We start from the raw sequence: 17,989 nt of genomic DNA, 5'->3' as shown, positions 1-17,989 counted from the left end.
AAATGAACTTGATCCGGAGAATTGCAACATCTCCTAAGTCCAATGAACTCCCCATCTCTGATCTTACCCATTCTCTTTAATTTCTGCTATTTACTTTTATGAACAAATCCCCCATTCCCATTTACAATTCTGCAATTTATTTTCAGTCATTTACTTCTAGTCCTTTAATTCTAGCAATTACTTTTCTGTTATTTACATTCCCGCCATTTTATTTTCTGCAACTCTCAACCCAATTTCTGGATTTGCTCAACTAGAACATTCTTCTAATCAAAGTTGCTTGATCAATCAATCCCTGTGGGATTCGACCTCACTCTATTGTGAGTTTTTACTTGACGACAAATTCGGTACACTTGCCGAAGGGAGATTTGTTGCGAGACAAGTTTTCCGCGCATCAGTGCTTGATCTTTCTCTCTGGCCAATTGAACTAGCGAGGCACACCCAAGTTCTGGCGTACCACGCCCAGCATTCTTCTTTGATCCAGTAGCTGGCGTGTCACGCCTTCGACACCAAGTGGCACGCCCAGCCTTTGCTTTGGCCCTTTTTATCATTGGTGTGCCACGCCTGGATGCTCAAGTGGCACGCCTAAGTGAGGATGAGAGGTTGGCGTGCCACGCCTTCGACACCAAGTGGTACGCCCAGTTTTGCTTTGGTCTCCTTGAGTGTTGGCGTGGCACGCCCAAGTGACAATTGAGAGCTGGCTGCCATGCCTTCGACATCAAGTGGCACGCCAGCCCTTTTGGCTTTCAACTTCTTCTTCGTAGACTTGTAGTAGCGTGCCACGCCTTGTTGCTCAAGGGGCACGCGCACTTCAATGTGGCTCTTTCCAGCTTGGCGTGCCACGCCTGGCTCTTCAAGTGGCACGCCAAAGTGACAATTTGAAGCTGGCGTGCCACGCCTTCGATAACAAGTGGCATGCCCCTTTTGTGGCCTTCATCCTTGCTCTCTGAAAACTTACACTGGCGTGCCATGCCTAGCTCTTGTCGTGCCACGCCCATGCAATTTCTTCAATCATGCTCCTCTAGAAATCATAACCGGTGTGCCACGCTCATGTAGAGGACTTGAGGATCCTTTCTTGATTTTAATACTAGGGTGCCACGCCCAGCTCCTGGCGTGCTACGCCGGTGCATTTTGTGGCGTTTGCTCCAAGTGGCACGCCAGTTTCACACGCCCAGCTTTGTCTTGTTGTTTTCTTCCCTTTTTGATGCCTTTTTCACTTGAAATTCAGCACAAACTCATTTCAAAGCAATGTACCAAAATGTTCATCAAATAGTTCATGAATTGCAATGATCAAATGAGATTATGCTCTTTTATGGTCCTTTTTATGCATGAAAAAAGGGTAATTGATGCAAGTCATCATTATGGCTGGTTTAGGGTACAGACTTTTGCGCCGGCTTCTCTTTTTTGGGTTCTTTGCCTTGTTTGTTGCCTCCAAAGGGTGCCCCTGGACTTTATTGTTAGTCTTCCACTTCCGGCGAGTCCTGGTGTTTCCCTTTTACCATATTTTGACATTAGCTGATTGCTACTTTTAGTATCTTCTTACTGTCCGAGTTGTTTGGTAGTGACCATTGTTTCTTGTTCTTACTATAGGGATAGTTGGCCCATGTCTTCACCAAAAAAATATTATCGAGATGTCTTAAAAAGTTCCCGTTGGTATGGCCGATTGGCTGGATTCAATAGCTCTTATGAGTGTGACTGTTGCCGACCCCAAATACTGTGTGAGGCTTAGGAGGTTCAATAGGATTTGTAGTGATAGGGACGAAGAGAAGAACTATGAATTTGTGTCACCTGACCCTGAGGAAAGGGTTAGTTTTCCTTCTTTAACTTGGGGAAAGCGGCCCTTCTTTTATCCTTATGACTACTTTTTTAGTCAGCTGAAGATTACCATCCCTTTTTCCACCTTTGAGACCGACCTACTATGGTCTTGTAATGTGGCCCCTTCCTAGCTCCATCCGAACTCGTGGGGTTTCATAAAGATTTTTCAATTGTTGTGTCAGGAGTTGGGTGTCCGACCTACCCAGACTCTCTTTCTATATCTTTTTGTGTTGACAAAGCCCCGGGTAGCTAAAAAGAAAGCCTCTTGGATTTCTTTCCGAGCTACTCAAGGGAAGAAAGTGTTTTCTATGTATGATGAGTCTTTCCGTGATTTCAAGAATTATTACTTCAAGGTCCGAGCTATTGAGGATGTTCGGCCTTTCTTTTTAGATGAAAATAATGAACCCACATTTTCGTTGTCGTGGCAAAAGGACCTAGTAGTTATTAAGTATTCTTGGGAGAGCTTGAGCGAGTTAGAACAAGCTGTTGTTGGTGTTTTAAAGGAGAACTGGGAAGAGCCTCCTCATCTGGACACGAAGAGGTTTTTAGGAGATTGATGCCAGGGCATCTTGGCCAGTTTCACTGACCTTTTCTTTACTGTTTTTAGGTTAGTTTCATGCATTCCCTTAGGATATAAGCTAGTTTTGGTTAGGGGGGAGAAACGCCAACGTTAGTGACATTCAACATTGTCACTAACGTTGGCCTAAGGAGAAACATACCACGTTAACTCCCACGTTAACTTGGTTAACGTGGAAGCTAACGTGTGAAAAATAGGGTGATGGCCAACGTTAGTAACACTCAACATTGTCACTAACGTTGGAAGGAGCCACACAAGCCACTAAGATCCACGTTAACTCCCACGTTAACTTAGTTAACGTGAAAACTAACGTTCATGAGTGAATGATGAGCCAACGTTAGTGACACCCAACATTGTCACTAACGTTGGGGATGGCTAAGCATGGCCACATTAGAAGCCACGTTAACCTAGTTAACGTAGACTCTAACGTGAGACATAGGGGCACCTTGGAACGTTAGTGACAATGTTGAGTGTCACTAACGTTCTCGAAGGATGGCAAGCCCACGTTAAAGAGCCACGTTAACTAAGTTAACGTGGGCTCTAACGTGGGAACAAAGGGGGCTTTTCAAAGTTATTGGGAATGTTAAGTCCCAATAACGTGTGCGAAGGACTTAGAGGCAACGTTAGTGGCAACGTTTGTGCCACTAACGTTGAAGTTAACGTGGCTTTTACTTAGGAACGTTAGTGAGAAAGTTGATTGTCACTAACGTTCTCGAACTCATATTTTCACTAAACGTTAACACCCCTAACGTCCTGAGCTAAAGTCTCTGCCCACTTCACGCTTTCTCTCTGCAAGTAAAGCCAAGCCCAAATGAAGAAGAGAACTGCTTCAAACTCAATATCCAAAGGCCCAAGACTTAAAGAGCCAACTAGAAGCTGAGAAAAGTAGTATATATAGGAGTAGCTTTGAATTGTTTAGGGAGTTCTAGAAGTTGGAAAAGAGAACTACTCTATGTATTTTACCTACTCTGCATTTTCTAGTTTTATGATGTATTCTCTATCTTTGTTTTCATTTTCTAGAGCTATGAACAACTAAACCCCTTTCATTGGGTTAGGGAGCTCTGTTGTAAGTTGATGGATCACTACTAGTTTTCATTATTCTTCTTCTCTCTTTTCTCTTGATTTTACTTGAAAGCTTTCGATCTTCATCCAATTGGGTAGCTATCTTAGAAAAGGAGCTGTTCAGACTTGGATCTCTTCTGAACTTTGAAAGAGGAATGAAGAGATCAAGCTAGAAGTGCTTTCTCATGCTGGACCAAATTGGGTTTGGATAGATATGTGACTATAATCCTCTCAATACCTGGTTTGGGAAATGCATGTGGTATAATCAGTGACCACACTTCATCTCTTCTCATGAACAATTGACCAAGGAATTGGCTATTGATCAAGATTTGAGAGATTGAATTGCGAGAAATTGTAATTCAATCAATTAAGATTGCCAAGGAGATCAATGAGTGCATTGATTGAGGAAGAGATGAAAATAAACTTGATCCGGAGAGTTGCAACATCTCCTAAGCCCAATGAACTCCCCATCTCTGATCTTACCCATTCTCTTTAATTTCTTCTATTTACTTTTATGAGCAAATCCCCCATTCCCATTTACAATTCTGCAATTTACTTTCAGTCATTTACTTCCAGTCCTTTAATTCTAGCATTTACTTTTCTGTTATTTATATTCCCGCCATTTTATTTTCTGCAACTCTCAACCCAAATTCTAGATTCACTCAACTAGAACATTCTTCTAATTAAAGTTGCTTGATCAATCAATCCCTGTGGGATTCGACCTCACTCTATTGTGAGTTTTTACTTGACGACAAATTCGGTACACTTGCCAAAGGAGATTTGTTGAGAGACAGTTTCCACCCGCATCAAGTTTATGGCGCCGTTGTCGGGGATTGATTGTGCATCAACAATGATTAAATTGGAAGATCACTAGATTGAGCATTTTTACTTTGTGAATTTCATTTTCTGTTTGAGTGATTTACTTTCTGTTTTAGTTAAACTTCTTCCCTTCTCCCTCTACTCTTTTGTTTTTCTTTGTTATTTTTAATTCTGTTTGCTATTCCACTAACTGTTTGATATATTGCATCACCCACAACTAACAGTAATTCTGACAAAAATACTTTCTGCACCTATCTTTTTTTGCTTGCACTTGTTGGTTGTATTACAGGGAGAAGAAGCAGGGCTTCAACTTCCTTTGATTCTGAACCTGAGAGGACCTTCCTTAGATTAAGGAGGGAGGCAAGAGGAAAGAAAGTGGTTGGTGCTGAGGAAGAGGAGGAATTCTTTGAACCAAACATGGAAGACAACATGGAAAACCATCATGAAGAAGAGGATCACAACCATGGGGGAGGAGGTAGAGCAAATCATGCTGGGAAGGATAGAAGAATTTTGGGCTCTTACATCAATCCAAACCCAGGCAATTGTGGAAGTAGCATCCAAAAGCCAACAATCCATGCCAACAACTTTGAACTTAAACCACAGCTCATCACCCTTGTTCAGAACAACTGTTTGTTTGGAGGAGGTGTTCAAGAAGACCCCAATCAATATTTAACCACCTTCCTAAGAATATGTGACACAGTGAAGTCTAATGGTGTTCATCCTGACGCCTATAGACTGCTCTTATTTCCATTCTCACTCAGGGACAAGGCAGCCAAGTGGCTGGAATCTTTCCCAAGGGAAAGCTTGACAACTTGGGAAGACGTGGTGAACAAATTCTTAGCAAGATTTTACCCTCCTCAAAGAATCAATAGGCTGAGAGCTGAGGTCCAAACTTTCAGGCAACAAGATGGTAAGACTTTGTATGAAGCATGGGAGAGATTTAAGGACCTCACAAGGAGGTGTCCACCTGACATGTTCAACGAATGGGTGCAGCTGCACATTTTCTATGAAGGGCTCTCTTATGAGTCAAAGAAGGCCGTAGACCATTCATCCAGAGGATCCTTGAACAAGAAGAAAACCATTGAGGAGGCTATAGATGTCATTGAAACAGTAGCAGAGAACGACTACTTCTATGCTTCCGAAAGAGGGAACACAAGAGAAGTAATGGAGCTAAACAATGTAGATGCTCTGTTGGCCCAAAACAAGCTCATTACCCAGCAGCTGGCTGACCTCACCAAGAAGATGGAGAGGAACCAAGTAGCAGCAATCTCAACTTCATCAACAACCCAAGAAGGAGTGAATGAAGAAGCAAAGGGTAGTCAGGAGCAAGCCAACTACATTGGGAATTCACCAAGGCAAAACTATGATCCATACTCCAAGAACTACAACCCTGGATGGAGAAACCACCAAAACTTTGGGTGGGGAAGTTAGCAAGATCAAAACCAAGACCAGAGACGTTACAACTCCAACAACAATGCAGCTCACTAGCAATTCACACAGAGGACATCTCAACACCCCCACAACAACACTTCTCCATACGCTTATCAAAACCAAAACAGCACATCTGCTCCAAATCACCCATCAATTGATGACAAGCTCTCTAAGATTGAAACCTTACTTGAAGGAATATGCCAAGAGATTCAAGAAAATAAGGTGTTCAAAGAGGAGGTGCAAGCCAATATTAAGAACCAGGGAGAGACCATTAGGAAGCTGGAATTCCAGGTGGGATATTTTACTGAGAAGATTCCCAAACCTACTGATAGCTTCCCAAGTGACACGGAGAAAAACCCCAAAGGAGAAGTAAAGAAAGTAAGATGGGAAGATTGCAAAATGGTCACTACAAGTGATCAAGAGACTGAAGACAAGCAAGGAAAACTTTTCGAACAACCTGAAGACAACTCAACAAAGAAGGAGGATAGAGATCACCAAGAACCAGAAATCTCACAACAAGAGCTGCTGAAGCTCTATGCACCCTTCCCTCAACTGCTCAATGGTGCTGTGGGAAAGAGAATATACTCAAGGTTCCTAGACTTGTTTGCATCTCTGCATGTAAACATACCATTCATCAAGGTAATTCAATAAATGCCTGCATTCATCAAGTATATGAAGGAACTTCTTCCCAGGAAAAGCTCACTCAAAGGAGGCCAGACTATAGTGATGAAAAAGGAATGTAGTGCCCTTATTCAACCTGAGTTGCCTACAAAAAGAAGAGACCCAGGGAGCTTTCACATCCCTTGTGCCATAGGTGAAACTATGTTCGATAGAGCACTATGTGATTTGGGGGCCAGCATCAACTTACTGCCACTATCCCTGGTGAAGAGGCTGCAGATCAATGAGATAATGCCCACAGATGTAATCATCAGAATGGCTGACAAAACTCAAAAGCAAGCAATAGGAGTGGTGGAAAATGTGTTACTAAAGGTTGGGAAATACTTTCTCCCAACAGACTTTGTCATCCTGGACATGGAAGAGAGTCACACTCACCCAATCATATTGGGAAGACCATTCCTAGCTACAGCCAGAGCACTTATCGATGTAGAGAAAGGGGAGCTAATATTGAGAATCCATGATGAACGACTCAGCTTCAATGTTTTCAAACTCTCACAAGAAACAGATCAAGAGGACAAGGAACTAAGCACAGATGATAATGAGACACTGAAAGAGGAGACAAGCACTGAAGCACAGCCAGCTCATTCTGAGACCCCCTTAATTGATAAACAAGGAAAACAGCAATTACCACAGCTCAAGGAAAAGTTGGAAGAACCTAAACCTCTAGAGGCAGGTAAAGACAGCATCATAACTCCTTTAGAAAAAGAGGTCACCAAGGGCAAGGCAACCTCAAAAGAAACAATGAAGAAGGTACCAAGGAGGTGGAGGAACAAGAAGATCCCTACGGAAGACTTCTCTCCAGGGGATAGAGTTATCTCAGCTTACTTCCCAGATATTCCCCCTAATCTCCCCACTGTACCATCTCAGTTACCTAAGGTCTTCACTATCAACAGAGTTCTCTCCCTGGAACATGTAGAAATCATTGATCCAACCAATAGATATAAGTCCACAGCAAGAGGGGTGGACTTTAAGCACTACCAACCACCCTGATGAGGGAAAAACATCAAGCTAGTGACGCTAAAGAAGCGCTTCATGGGAGGCAACCCATGTTTTATATGTTTTTAGAAAATAGTAAATAAATCAATGTTTATGAATTTCAACCCAAACTTGACAAACACTTGGTGAAATCTTTATCATGCAGTATATAGTGAAGAACAAGTTTGGTGTTCAAAGCAGAACTCTTGGAGCTTTGAACAAAACTTTTCATCACAGTGCTCCAAACTAAGTTTGGTGTCACCCCATGGTGCCATCAATCTGCCTATAAGGATACAAGAGTAGTTAGTTAGTTGAAGTTCATAAATAAACAAACTCTTTTACTTCTCTTTATTATTCTAGCCGTAGAGTTTGATTTTTTATGATATTAATTTTCTTATTTTAAATCTTTATAGGAAAAAAGGAAAAGAGCATTGAAGGGGATTGATTGGATAATTAAATGGGGGGAGATTCCGCCACTTAATGAAGAGCACTACACACATGTCTCAAGAGGGAACGCATGGGGAAACATTGCCATGCAATATTGGAGAAGGAAGACCCTTGAAGACCGAACCAATCACTCTCATTAAGTGATAATCCTTGTCCTTCCTTCATACACAACCCCAACCGTCCATCACGCAACAATCCTTGCAATCCACGTCTTCCATCCACTCATGATCTCCCTATATAAGTGAACCTTAGTGCGTGCTCATTCCTCACACTCAAATTCCCACTCTCCACACTTCATACTTTCGGCTTGCTCAACCCCCTTCATCACACTCTGTCCTAGCCAACCTATTTCTCATTTATCCGTATCGTCCAACCCCCCTCAAAACAGCAATTAAATTCATGGCATCATCAAGCTCAAAGAGGAAAAAGAGGAAGGAACCCATGGAGAGTGTTCCTTTCGATGAGAAGAGATTCAAAACTGCCTTTCATGCACGTGAATTCGAACGGATAAGGGCCAGAAAGATATTGCCGGAGTTAATCTTCCAAATCAATGCAAATGAGTCACCACAGATTCTGGAGAAAATCGAACAGAGGGGGTGGCAATTGCTCACAAGTCCAGAGGGGAAGATCAATGGAAACCTCATCAAAGAATTTTATGCAAATGTAGTAAGAGAAGATAAGACCAAGGCCCTAACTTTCAAAAGTTACGTGAGAGGAAAGGAGGTGGACTTCAGCCCAAATGCCATAACAAGAGCTCTTCACCTGAAATCACCTCATTTTGATGAGGCCAGTTATCAGGCAAGGATAAGTAGAAGCCCTGATAATGATGAGCTCTCAGAGATAGTGTCAGACATCTGTGTTATAGCAGCTGACTGGGAGAGGTACACAGATGGGAGACCCAAGTTCATTAAGAGGGGAGACCTGAGCCTTGAAGCCAAGGGGTGGTTTGAACTCGTAAGGAGGTCGATTCTACCAGCTGCAAATAATTCAGAGGTAAACATCAATCGAGCTACTATGGTGCATTGCTTAATACAGGGTGGGGAAATCAATGTAAATGAGCTCATCGCCGAGGGGATTCAAGATTCGGCTGAGAAGGTTGATTCAGGTGCCAGGCTTTGGTACCCCAGCACCATTCTCCGCTTGTGCAACAAGGCCAAGGTAGTATTTGAGGACAGCAATCCAGACTGGGTGAACCCAGGGAGGCCAGTTACACTTGAGCGATTGGTTTATACTACACCTGCTCAGCAACAAAGAAGGCCACAAATAGGAAAACCAAAAGCAAAAGAAGGAGTTCACCAAGAGGAACCTCATCAGGGAGAATATCAACAAGGAGAGTATTCTGATCCAGCCAACTTGAACATGAGTAACCTTCTAAGAGCCATTGAGGATTTGGGGATGAGACATATGGAAGGACAAGATCAAATACTGAACCTTCAATCCAACTGGCTGAGCCAACAAGAAGCATGGCAAAAACAACAAATGGAGCAGCAGCAGGAACACTACTCCCAGCTCACTCAAGCCATCAACCAAGTAAAATGAGAGGCAAGAGCTTCAAGAGAAGAACTTGCAAGAGCTCAACCAGTGGCAAATAGCCCAAATGAAAACTTTCAATGAGTTCAGTGTACTCAATGAAGGAAGGCAACTACATAGGGAGGAGTTCTATGTAAACACTCAAGCCAAGTTGAATTACATGTCTAATCATTTGCATCATCTCCACTATGCTATTCCCACATATGATGAGGTCCAAAAAGAATTGGTAGAGCAAGAAGAAGGGAAGGTGAAACAGCAGAAAGAAGAACTAAAGAAGAAGATGGAAGATACTGGCTTCTGGAAGAAGCTGCTTGGAAAAGGCAAGGAAAGTGGAAGTACGAGCACTCAAGAGAGACACAATGAGGACAAGAAAGGAGGGGAGCAGGGGCATCCACATGAATGAAAGGTGGTGGAGTTCTTTTTAGTCCATTGTTTTCTATGCTTTAAATAAGGAAGATCTTGTATGAAATAGAACTTGCTTCCATGTTATGTTTAAACCCTTTTCAATTCTGTCTTTTAAGTTTTTGATATTGAAGAAGGTCTCTGTGTGCTAGTCTTTATGTCACTGCATCTTTACTTTACTTACTTATATGATTGTCCCTTTAAATCAAATGAAAAGAGAATGAGTGTTTTCAAAAGACCAGAGTGGAGTTCATACTATGGAGTACGTTCATGAGTTTGTGGTATGATCATAAGTTAGCTAAGTTGGTTCAACCATAAGGTGGGATGACAACTATCTGGCCTAAATACTTTGCTTTGAATATACTCATGAGACTAAGTATATGAAAAGATCCTAATAAGAGAAAGAGAAAAGAATAATGAAAGTGGAAAAACAAAAGAAAATGAGTAAGCAATAAGGCTAGGCACCAATGGTTTTGATCTTAAGATATGTGTCTGTGGTGTTCCTGTGTGAGGGATCTACTTGGATGAATAAGCTCTTAGGGGTGCCTTATCACTTGGTAACTTGGGTTAACTAACTCGGGATTATCAGTTGAAAGTCCATTATCAAGAGTAACCCTCACTACAGAGCACTTAGTAACCCAAAGAGGTGCTGGACACTGATGCGCAGAAAACTTGTCTCTCAACAAATCTCCCTTCGGCAAGTGTACCGAATTTGTCGTCAAGTAAAAACTCACAATAGAGTGAGGTCGAATCCCACAGGGATTGATTGATCAAGCAACTTTAATTAGATGAATGTTCTAGTTGAGCGAATCCAGAATTTGGGTTAAGAGTTGCAGAAAATAAAATGGCAGGAATGTAAATAACAGAAAAGTAAATGCTAGAATTAAAAGACTGGAAGTAAATGACTGAAAATAAATTGTAGAATTGTAAATGGGAATGGGGAATTTGCTCATAAAAGTAAATAGCAGAAATTAAAGAGAATGGGTTAGATCAGAGATGGGGAGTTCATTGGGCTTAGGAGATGTTGCAATTCTCTGGATCAAGTTCATTTTCATCTCTTCCTTAATCAATGCACTCATTGATCTCCTTTGCAATCTTAATTGATTGAATTACAATTTCTTGCAATTTAATCTCTCAAATCTTGATCAATAGCCAATTCCTTGGTCAATTGCTCATGAGAAGAGATGAAGTATGGTCACTGATTATACCACATGCATTTCCCAAATCAAGTATTGAGAGGGTTATAGTCACATACCCATCCAAACCCAATTTGGTCCAGCATGAGAAAGTATTTCTAGCTTGATCTCTTCATTCCTCTTTCAAGGTTCAAAAGAGATCCAAGTTTGAATAGCTTCTTTTCCAAGATAACTACTCAATTGGATGAAGATCGAAAGCTTTCAAGTAAAATCAAGAGAAAAGATAGAAGAAGAATAATGAAAATTAGTATTGATCCATCAAATTACAACAGAGCTCCCTAACCCAATGAAAGGGGTTTAGTTGTTCATAGCTCTAGAAAATGAAAACAAAGATGGATAATACATCATAGAACTAGAAATTGTAGAGAAAGTAAAAATACAGAGAGTAGTTCTCTTTTTTCCCCTTCCAGAACTCCTATAATAATTCAAAGCTACTCCTATATATACTACTTCTCTCAGCTTCTAGTTGGCTCTTCAAGTCTTGGGCCTTTGGATCATTAGTTTGAAACAGTTCTCTTCTTCATTTGGGCTTGGCTTTACTTGCAGAGAGGAAATGTGAAGTGGGCAGAGACTTTAGCTTAGGACGTTAGGGGTGTTAACGTTTAATGAAAATATAAGTTCGAGAACGTTAGTGACAATCAACTTTCTCACTAACGTTACTAAGTAAAAGCCACGTTAACCTCAACGTTAGTGGCATAAACGTTGCCACTAACGTTGCCTCTAAATCCTTCGCACACGTTATTGAGACTTAACATTCCCAATAACTTTGAAAATCCCCCTTTGTTCCCACGTTAGAGTCCACGTTAACTTAGTTAACGTGGCTCTTTAACGTGGGCTTGCCATCCTTCGAGAACGTTAGTGACACTCAACATTGTCACTAACGTTCCAAGGTGCCCCTATGTCTCACGTTAGAGTCCACGTTAACTAGGTTAACGTGGCTTCTAACGTGGCCATGCTTAGCCATCCCCAACGTTAGTGACAATGTTGAGTGTCACTAACGTTGGCCATTCTTTCACTCATCAACGTTAGCTTCCACGTTAACTTAGTTAACGTGGAAGTTAACGTGGCTCCTTGGGGGGTTGTGTGGTTGCTTCCAACGTTAGTGACAATGTTGGGTGTCACTAACGTTGTCGACCATGCTTGCTTCTTACGTTAGCTCCCACGTTAACCAAGTTAACGTGGGAGTTAACGTGGTATGTTTCTCCTTAGGCCAACGTTAGTGACAATGTTGAATGTCACTAACGTTGGCGTTTCTCCCCCTTTCTAATATTAGAGGCCACATTAACTAAGTTAACGTGGACTCTAACGTGGCCACTTATGAGCATTTGCCAACTTTAGTGACAATGTTAAGTGTCACTAACGTTGGCTCAACTTCCCTTCTCCACGTTAGAGTTCACGTTAACTTAGTTAACGTGACTCTTAACGTGGTCAATGATGGCTTTGAGAGCGTTATTGGCAATCACTTTTCTTATTAACTTTGCAAGTTACCTCCCATTCATTGCTTCCTTTGGTCCTGAAATCAAGCAATAGAGCGCATCAAAGTTCTAGTCCAAGTCATGGGCAATGCAACATACAATTTGTCACTAAACTTATGCAAAATCCTCATGAAATAATGTAAAATGCACAATGTATGCTTGAATCAAGGTGTAAGTGAATATCTACCCAAAACTAGCTTATTTCCTAAGGAAATGCATGAAACTAACCTAAAAACAGTAAAGAAAAGGTCAGTGAAACTGGCCAAGTTGCCCTGGCATCACAACACCAAACTTAAAGCTTGCTTTTCCCTAAGCAAGTACTGGAACAAGAGAATGATGAATGGAATGCCAAGAGCAATGAGTCATTCTTGTGGAAGTCATATCACTGATTTTATGGTGGTTTCATGCATAGCAACTTAGGTTCATTCCTGGCTTTCAGACCTTTATCATGTCTTAAAACACTCAGTTTGCTTACATCCCATGAGACTTTTATTCATTAATCCCTTTATTGTCATTTCAGAGCTTATTGGTGTTCTTAGGTTAAGTGCTCTGTAAGGGGGCAACTTTTTAAGATAAGCTTTCAGCCAACACTCCCGAACCAGTTGGTTCAAGGTGCTAGGTGTTGAAGCACCCCTAAGGACTTACTCCCTCAAGTCTCTTCCCCATACATACACACCACAGGCATATAGTTCATTTATTTTCCTTCTTGAGACCTTGGTGTCCAGCACCTCTTTGGGTTACTAAATGCTCTGTGGTGAGGGTTACTCTTGATAATGGACTTTCAGCTGATAATCCCGGGTTAGTTAACCCAAGTTACCAGGTGATAAAGCACCCCTAAGAGCTTATTCATCCAGGTAGATCCCTCACACAGGAACACCACAGACACATATCTTAAGATAAAAACCATTGGTGCCTAGCCTTATTGCTTACTCTTTTTCTTTTGTTTTTCCACTTTCATTATTCTTTTCTCTTTCTCTTATTAGGATCTTGTCATATACTTAGTCTCATGAGTATATTCAAAGCAAAGTATTCAGGCCAGATAGTTGTCATCCCACCTTATGGTTGAACCAACTTAGCTAACTTATGATCATACCACAAACTCATGAATGTACTCCATAGTGTAAACTCCACTCTGGTTTTTTGAAACATAAACATTCTCTCTTCATTTTATTAAAAGGGATAAGCATACAAGTAAGTAAAGTAGGGATGCAGTGACATAAAGACTAGTGCACATAGACCTATTCAGAACTTAAAAGACAGAATTTAAAGAAAGTTTAAACATGACATAGAAGCAAGTTCTATTTCATACAAGATCTTCCTTATTTAAAGCATAGAAAACATGGACCAAAAAGAACTCCACCACCTGTCATTCATGTGGATGTCCATGCTCTTTTCCTTGCTTGTCCTCCTTGTTTCCTCTTGCATTTCCTCGCATCCGTGCCAATCTTGCTTGCTTCCAATCCTCAAGTGCCTTCCTCACTGACTCATGACTCTCTTCCACTCTTTGTCTTTCCTTTCGTGCTAATTCATCCTTCATTTCGTCATACCTGGTTATTCCTGGATGCAATATTGGCAGCTGTCCCACTAAGTAGCCGAGCCTAGCTTGAGTGTTTATGTGATGTCCTGTTTCGCTCATGTAAACTCCTTCTGCGAATGCCCTTTGCTCGTCCAATAGTTCTGCCTGTTCTATTTGTCTTCGATGCATCTCATGTATGTGTGCCCCTTGATGTGCTTGGATGTTGATTAGCCTCTGGGTGGATTCTTGTTGCTCATTTTGCCTTTGTTCCATCCTGTTGAATGTTTTTCCCCATTGTTGTCCTTGACTTAGTTGCTGTTCCATCATTTGCCTTTGCCACTCACCTTGATGAGTCATCCATCTTGAGAGTGTTTCCTCTTGCTGCCCCATCATCTGTAGTTGAAGCTCCTTCTGTGCTCCTTGGCTTTCCAAATATTGTCTAGACAAGCCATCGATGGCCTCCTGCAACTGGTGCATGTCCAAGGTCTGTTGTGCTTGACCCTCTAAGACTTGTCCTTCCACTACTTGAGGGGCTGTCCTTTTCCTTTGCTTCCGCTGAGGCAAAGGGAATGCTGCAGCATTCATCCTTCGTACAGTTATTGGGATGTCTTCCTTTATCCACATGGGGTTCTCATCTTCAAAAACTACCCCAGCTTTCTTGCATATTCGGTAAATAGTGCTGGGGTAACCTAACGTTCCTCTTGAGTCGCTTTTCTCTGCCATCTTTCTGATACCTTCAGCTATAAGTTCATGAACCTTGATTTCTCCTCCCTTCAGTATACAGTGCACCATTGTGGCTCTCTTGACATTCACCTCCGAGTTGTTTGCAGCTGGGAGAATAGACCTTCTCACTAGCTCAAACCACCCCTTGGCCTCAGGAGTGAGATCTGTTCTCTTGATGAACTTTGGTTTATTTCCCGCACCCCTTTCCCAGTCAGCTCCTGGTACATAAATATCTTGCAGAATCTGGTCATAACTGGGGTTGTCCAATCTTGAGTGATAGCTTTCTTCTTCAAACTGTATAGACCGTAACTTTAATGCCCTCATGACACTCATGGGACCAAAGTCCACCATCTTTCCTCTCACAAAGCTTGTGTACGACTCATCCTTCTTATCATATCGAACCGCATTTGCATAAAATTCTCTTATGAGGTTTGCATTCACCTTAATGACCGGGTCAGTGAGGAGCTCCCATCTTCTCCTTTCAATCTTCTCTGTGATTTTGGGGCACTCAGTCTTTTTAACTTGAAATCCCAGCTCATAAATGATTTCCTTATCAACCATCCACCCGTATTGCATTGCATGATGCAAGCTTCTAAATCTCTTTTCATCATATGGGTGTTCTTCCATGGGTTCCTTTCCCTTCCTTCTTTTAGAACCCAAAGACGCCATGAATGATAGTTAATATGTGAAGGTGGAAAAGTTGTGGAGATTTTTGGTTGTTTAAGGTTTTATTGCGATGAAGAGAGTGAGGTGGGAAAAAGATTTTTAATGGGGTAGGGAGTGTCTTGTACCGAAATGGAGAGTGGTGAAGATTGGGTAATGACAATGAAAGTGGGTACGGAACAAGGGTCATTATATAGAGAAGTTGTGAGAGAATGGAGGGTGTGGATTGATTGAGTGGTTGCTTGATGGACGGTTGGGGTGATGCATGGATAAAAGACAAGGATCCTTACTTTATGAATGAGATTGCTCGGTCTTTTAGGAATTTCATTTTTCCCATGTTGCATGGCAATATTTTCCAATGTATTCCCTTTTTAAAACAAGTGTGTAGCCCTTCCTTTTGTGGTGTTCGATCCTTCTTTGTTTAGTTGTCCAATCCATCCCTTTTTATGCTTCTTTTCTTTTCCTATAAAGATTTAAAATAGGGAAATTAATATCATAAAAATCAAACTCTACGGCTAGAATAATAAAGAGAAGAAAGAAAAGAGTTTGTTTATTTATGAATTTCAACTAACTAACTACTTGTGTATCCTTATGCATTTTGGTGGCACCATCGGGTGACACCAAACTTAGTTTGAAGCAATGTGATGAAAAGTTTTGTTCAAAGCCCCCAAGACTGGCATGCATCTTGGTTTGCTTTGAACACCAAACTTGTTCTTCACTATATACTGCATGATAAAGATTTCACCAAGTGTTTGTCAAGTTTGGGTTGAAATTCATAAACATTGATTTATTCATTATTTTAAAAACATATAAAACATGGGTTTCCTCCCATGAAGCGCTTCTTTAGCGTCACTAGCTTGACGTTTTTCCCTCATCAGGGTGGTTGGTAGTGCTTAAAGTCCTCCCCTCTTGCTGTGGACTTATATCCATTGATTGGATCAATGATCTCCACATGTTCCAGGGAAAGAACTCTGTTGATAGTGAAGACCTTGGGTAACTGAGATGGTACAGTAGGGAGATTAGGGAGAATATCTGGGAAGTAAGCTGAGACAACTCTATCCCCTGGAGAGAAGTCTTCCGTAGGGATCTTCTTGTTCCTCCACCTCCTTGGTACCTTCTTTTTTCTTTCTTTTGAGGTTGCCTTCCCCTTATTGACCTCTTTTTCTAAAGGGGTTGTGATGCTGTCTTTACCTGCCTCTAGAGGTTTAGGTTCCTCCAATTTTTTCTTGAGCTGTGGCAATTGCTGTTTTCCTTGTTTATCAATTAAGGGGATCTCACAATGATCTGGCTGTGCTTCAGTGCTTGTCTCCTCCTTCAGTGTCTCATTATCATTTGTGCTTAGTTCCTTGTCCTCTTGATCTGTTTCTTGTGAGAGTTTGAAAACATTGAAGCTGAGTCGTTCATCATGGATTCTCAATATTAGCTCCCCTTTCTCTACATCGATAAGTGCTCTGGCCGTAACTAGGAATGGTCTTCCCAATATGATTGGGTGAGTGTGACTCTCTTCCATGTCCAGGATGACAAAGTCTGTTGGGAGGAAGTATTTCCCAACCTTTAGCAACACATTTTCCACCACTCCTATTGCTTGCTTTTGAGTTTTGTCAGCCAGTCTGATGATTACATCTGTGGGCATTATCTCATTGATCTGTAGCCTCTTCACCAGGGATAATGGCAGTAAGTTAATGCTGGCCCCCAAATCACATAGTGCTCTATCGAACATAGTTTCAGCTATGGCACAAGGGATGCGAAAATTCCTTGGGTCTCTTCTTTTTGTAGGCAACTCAGGTTGAATAAGGGCATTACATTCCGTGTTCATCACTATAGTCTGGCCTCCTTTGAGTGAGCTTTTCCTGGGAAGAAGCTCCTTCATATACTTGATGAATGCAGGCATTCTTGAATTACCTTGATGAATGGTATGTTTACATGCAGAGATGCAAACAAGTCTAGGAACCTTGAGTATATTCTCTTTCCCACAGCACCATTGAGCAGTTGAGGGAAGGGTGCATAGAGCTTCAGCAGCTCTTGTTGTGAGATTTCTGGTTCTTGGTGATCTCTATCCTCCTTCTTTGTTGAGTTGTCTTCAGGTTGTTCGAAAAGTTTGCCTTGCTTGTCTTCAGTCTCTTGATCACTTGTAGTGACCATTTTGCAATCTTCCCATCTTACTTTCTTTGCTTCTCCTTTGGGGTTTTTCTCCGTGTCACTTGGGAAGCTATCAGTAGGTTTGGGAATCTTCTCAGCTAAATATCCGACCTGGAATTCCAGCTTTCTAATGGTCTCTCCCTGGTTCTTAATATTGGCTCGCACCTCCTCTTTAAACACCTTATTTTCTTGAATCTCTTGGCATATTCCTTCAAGTACGGCTTCAATCTTAGAGAGCTTGTCATCAATTGATGAGTGATTCGGAGCATATGTGTTGTTTTGGTTTTGATAAGTGTGTGGAGAAGTGTTGTTGTGGGGGTGTTGAGATGTTCTCTGTGTGAATTGCTGGTGAGCTGCATTATTGGTAGCGCTCAGTTTCCGGTATGATCTAGACATATTGAAAATTGGGTCGTTACAGTAACCACCAACCTGAAGAAAATCCAGACACCCGGACTCCACTTCATTTACCAGCACAGGGAGCCGTGCACGAAATTGTGATCTCTAAAACAGCGCCAACAACTTGGTACGCACGAATGTAATCTCA

The sequence above is a fragment of the Arachis ipaensis genome, chromosome B05 (assembly GCF_000816755.2).
Source record: "Arachis ipaensis cultivar K30076 chromosome B05, Araip1.1, whole genome shotgun sequence".
Lineage (NCBI taxonomy): Eukaryota > Viridiplantae > Streptophyta > Magnoliopsida > Fabales > Fabaceae > Arachis > Arachis ipaensis.
The sequence above is the reverse complement of the archived record's forward strand: the minus strand, read 5'-3'. Positions refer to the sequence as shown.